Below are 4,665 nucleotides of genomic sequence, written 5' to 3' on the forward strand. Positions count from 1 at the left end.
CGCATACCACGGGGTAACAGAAGTGACTGCCAGGAGCTTATCATCAGGAAAGGAGTCGTCAATGGGAAGACCTTCTTCCATATCTTCATACTGCAAGCGGGACAAATGGTCACCACTACATTTTCTGCACCCTTTTTATCTCTGATCTCCAAGTCGAATTCTTGGAGCAGCAAAATCCACCGAATGAGTCGAGGCTTGGCCTCCTTTTTGGCGAGAGTACTTCAATGCAGCATGATCAGTGTAGACAATGACTTTAGACCCAAGCAGATAGGTCCTGAACTTGTCCAAGGCATAGACCACAGCTAGCAGCTCTTTCTCTGTAGTGGCATAATTGACTTGAGCTTCATCGAGTGTCTTGCTAGCATAGTAGATGGCATGGAGGATGTTGTGACCAAGGACAGCTCCCACAGCATAATCACTAGCATCACACATAATCTCAAATGGGAGGGTCCAATCTGGAGACGTGATAGGAGCAGTAATCAAAGCTTGCTTGATCCTGTTAAAAGACACTAGACACTCATCAGTAAACAGGAACGGGGCATCCTTGAGGAGCAACTGAGTAAGTGGTTTAGCAATTTTAGAGAAGTCCTTGATAAAGCGGCGATAAAATCCCGATGACCAAGAAAACCTCTAACACCCTTAACATTCACAGGAGGGGGTAATTGCTCAATCACTTGAATTTTTGCTTTGTCCACCTGGATGCCTCGTTCAGAAATAATATGACCAAGTACCACTCCTTCAGTAACCATGAAGTGGCACTTCTCCCAGTTCAAGACAAGGTGGACATCCTCACATCTTTTCAGTACTTTAGTCAAATTCAGCAAACATGCATCAAAATCAATGCCATACACACTAAAGTCATCCATAAATACTTCCATGATGGACTCAATAAATTCAGAAAATATGGCCATCATACAACGTTGGAAAGTAGCAGGGGCATTACATAGGCCAAAGGGCATCCTTCTATATGCAAAGGTACCATAGGACATGTAAAGGTGGTCTTCTCCTGGTCATCTGGGTGGATAGGGATTTGGAAGAAACCAGAATAGCCATCTAGATAACAGAAATGAGAATGACAAGCTAGACGTTCCAACATCTGATCAATGAAGGGAAGGGGAAAATGGTCTTTCTTAGTGGCAACATTTAATTTCCTATAATCAATGCACATACGCCACCCAGTAACTACTCTTGTAGCAATTAATTCATTTTTCTCATTTTTAACTACAGTAGTACCGCCCTTTTTAGGAACCACTTGAACTGGACTCACCCACTTAGAATCAGAAATAGGATAGATAATCCCAGCATCAAGCAATTTCATAACCTCTTTTTTGACAACTTCCTGCATATTCGGGTTCAAACGACGCTGACCTTGTATACTAGGACGATGATCATCCTCAAGATGAATTTTATGCATGCAAAAGTCAGGGCTTATGCCTTTCAAATCATCAATGTTATATCCAATGGCCTTTTTATGTTGTCGCAAAACAGACAAAAGTTGAGACATTTGACCATCATTTAATGCAGCACTAACAATCACAGGGCAATTTTCAGAATCATCCAGAAAAGCATACCGCAGAGAAGGGGGAAGGGGTTTCAGTTCAGGTTTCTTTACCTCTACCGGTGGAGTAGCACATACTAACCGTTCATCCTCATGAGTGGTAGTACCATCAAGCTCGACACAGGTAAAAGCGCTTCCCAAGCATCCACTTCAGTAGTCCGGATAATATCATCACCTGTGGAAGAGGTAAAACAAAGCAAAGCCTCCAGTGGATCCCGCATAAGGGATTGAGGCATGTCATCATTAACCAGCACATCAATGACATCTATTCTGTAACAGGCTTCCTCTAGCATGGGACTTTTCAAAGCATTGGTCAAACTAAAAGTTACCTTATCATCCCCCACAGTCAAAGTTAATTTCCCATTTTTTACATCTATGACAGCTCCAGCAGTATGAAGGAATGGTCTCCCTAAAATGATTGGGATTTGAGTATCCTCTTCCATGTCAAGCACAACAAAATCCACAGGAATGTAAAATTTACCTACCCTCACAGGAACGTCCTCTAAGATACCTAGGGGGTATTTAACAGAACGGTCAGCCATTTGAAGAGTAATGTTGGTACATTTTAAATCTCCCATGTCAAGCTTTTTACAAACAGTAAGGGGCATAACACTAACACTAGCACCTAGATCACATAAGGCTTTGTCAATAAATATGGTGCCAATATTACAAGGGATGGAGAAACTCCCCGGATCTTTCAATTTAGGAGGGATTGATTTTGCAAAGAGCACTACATTCTTCAGTAAAGGCAACAGTTTCTACTGCATTAAAGGCTCTTTTCCTAGTCAAAATTTCCTTCAAAAATTTAGCATATGCAGGTACTTGAGTAATGAGTTCAGTAAATGGAACAGTTACCTGAAGATTTTTCACTACCTCCATAAACTTACCAAGTTGGTGATCCAGCTTATTCTTTGATAGACGAGTGGGAAATGGAACCTTGATCACAGGAGTGGTGGAGGAACTGTTTTCAGGTACTGTCTGCTTCTCTGCATTTGTGTTGGTGGTAGCCTCAGGAGCTGACGAAGTTTCAGTTATGTCTGCATTTTTTTCTGGCTCAACCGGACCATCCTTAGGCATTGGGGGACCATCATAATGTGTTCCACTCCTAAGAGTGATGGCATTGGCAGTGTCCCTTGGTTGCATTGATTGTGAAGGTAAGGCCCCAGGTGGCCTACTAGCAGAAGAACTAGCCAACTGAGCTAGTTGAGTCTCCAACATCTTGTTATGCGTGCCCAAATTTTCCAGTTGAGCTTTTGTGTCAGCTTGAAAAGCATTGAACCCCTTCTGCATCTGGAACATCATATTCTTCAACTCTGTCATGGCTGGGTCAGCAGGAGGAGCAGGCTGTGGAGGTGCTTGATTTCTCTGAAAACCAGGTGGAGCTTGTTGTGAAGGTTGGTATTGTTGACCCTGTTGTTGAGGTGGATATGGTTGTTGAGGTTGAGGGTTCAACACATTAGTACTCCTATATGAGAGGTTGGGATGTGTCTTAACCCAGGATTGTAGGTGTTGGAATAGGGGTTGAACTTGGTTCCTAGGTTGTGACTGGAAAGCATTGACGGCCTCACAGTTATTTCCCAAGCAGGACACTCTTGAGAGTTGTGCCCAGATATTCCACAAGCATCACATATATGCACATTATAGTTAGAAGCACTAGCCATCGCATTAACACTCATATGGGAGGAATCATTACCTAACTTCAGGGAGTCAATTTTCTGAGTTAGAGTAGCTAGTTGCCCAGACAGTAGAGAAATGGCTTCAACATCATGTTTACCACCCTTTTTCAAAGAGGAACGAATGGTAGAGGCTTGATTAGATGCTAGCTTCTCCAAAAGTTCATACCCTTCCTCAATTGCTTTATCCATGAAGAACCCACCAGATGCTCCATCAATTACCCGTCGTGTGTCTGCATCAACTCTAGTGTAGAAAATCTGACACAAGTACCACTGGTCCAACCCATGATGAGGACATAGACGCTGCAGATCCTTGAACCGCTCCCAAGCTTCATATAGAGATTCACCAGGATCTTGGGTGAAAGTAACTATGGCATGTCTCATATCTGCAGTTTTCTGGTAAGGGTACCACTTGATGAGGAAAATCTTGGAAAGTTCTGGCCAGGTGGTGATGGTGGAAGGCAGCTTTTATACCAGAACAAAGCTTTATCCGCAGAGAAAACCAAATAGGAGGAGTTTCATCTCATCAGGAGTAACACCAGCTTGCTTCTGAGTAGCACAACACTGTAAAAATCTCTGCAGATGCTGATTTGGGTCTTCAGATGGTAACCCAGCGAACTGATTGTTCTGAACCATATTCAGAACATGAGACTTGATCTCAAAATTTGTAGCAGCAATAGTGGGCATCCGTACCCCAGTAGGCACGTTATCAGGAGATGGTTGCGCATAGTCTCTGAAGGTTCGAGTAACATTCTCACCCATGTTGACAGTAATAGGTGAGGTGGGGGTTTCTTGGTGTGGGGAAGATGGTGGAGATGGTGTCTTTTGGGAGGGTGTCCCTGCAGACAGCTTAGCTTGTTTAGTTTTCTTTCTGAGTCTACGAGCGGTCTTTTCAATCTCTGGATCGAACGGGATGAGATTTGGAGATTTCAATTTCCTGCTCATACACCAAAAACACTAAAACAAACGTGAGATGCTCCAAAGAACAGGTGTTCTTCAGAGTAGAGGTTAGTTTAATACTATAATTCAGACAAAATAAAATAAACCGTCTCCCCGGCAACGGCGCCAAAATTTGACAGGCTAAAGTCGTATCACCTAATCAAAAATAACCTAAGGTCCACTAACTAGTAGTCAGGGAAGTCAGGATCGAATCCACAGGGAGAAGTTATACTATCGTATCTGAACTCTAATATTATACTAACGAAATCAGATGAATGGTTGTGTTACTAAGCTAAACAGGTAGCAGAATTAAATATGAAGGTGTAAATATATCAATAAAGACTAGAATCATGGATCACTATGCATACAATTCGGGAAATCAAGGATAAATGATAACCACCTAGTAAGTCAACTGTCTAGGGCACTGTAATTTCTCTCGAACATTACCTCCCTCAAAGATCACCCACCGCTCTCGCATAGTCAAGGGTCACTTTG

General features: G+C 42.7%; 1 non-coding gene across 1 annotated transcript; it reads left to right on the forward strand.

The window, feature by feature from the left end:
* Positions 1 to 3,511: 3,511 nt before the first annotated feature.
* LOC125494085 (small nucleolar RNA R71) lies at positions 3,512 to 3,618 on the forward strand. Its single transcript, XR_007270479.2, has one exon. It is a non-coding gene; the product is annotated as a small nucleolar RNA R71 (small nucleolar RNA).
* Positions 3,619 to 4,665: the final 1,047 nt, after the last annotated feature.

Source organism: Beta vulgaris, chromosome 5 (assembly GCF_026745355.1).
Source record: "Beta vulgaris subsp. vulgaris cultivar EL10 chromosome 5, EL10.2, whole genome shotgun sequence".
NCBI classification, from domain to species: domain Eukaryota; kingdom Viridiplantae; phylum Streptophyta; class Magnoliopsida; order Caryophyllales; family Amaranthaceae; genus Beta; species Beta vulgaris.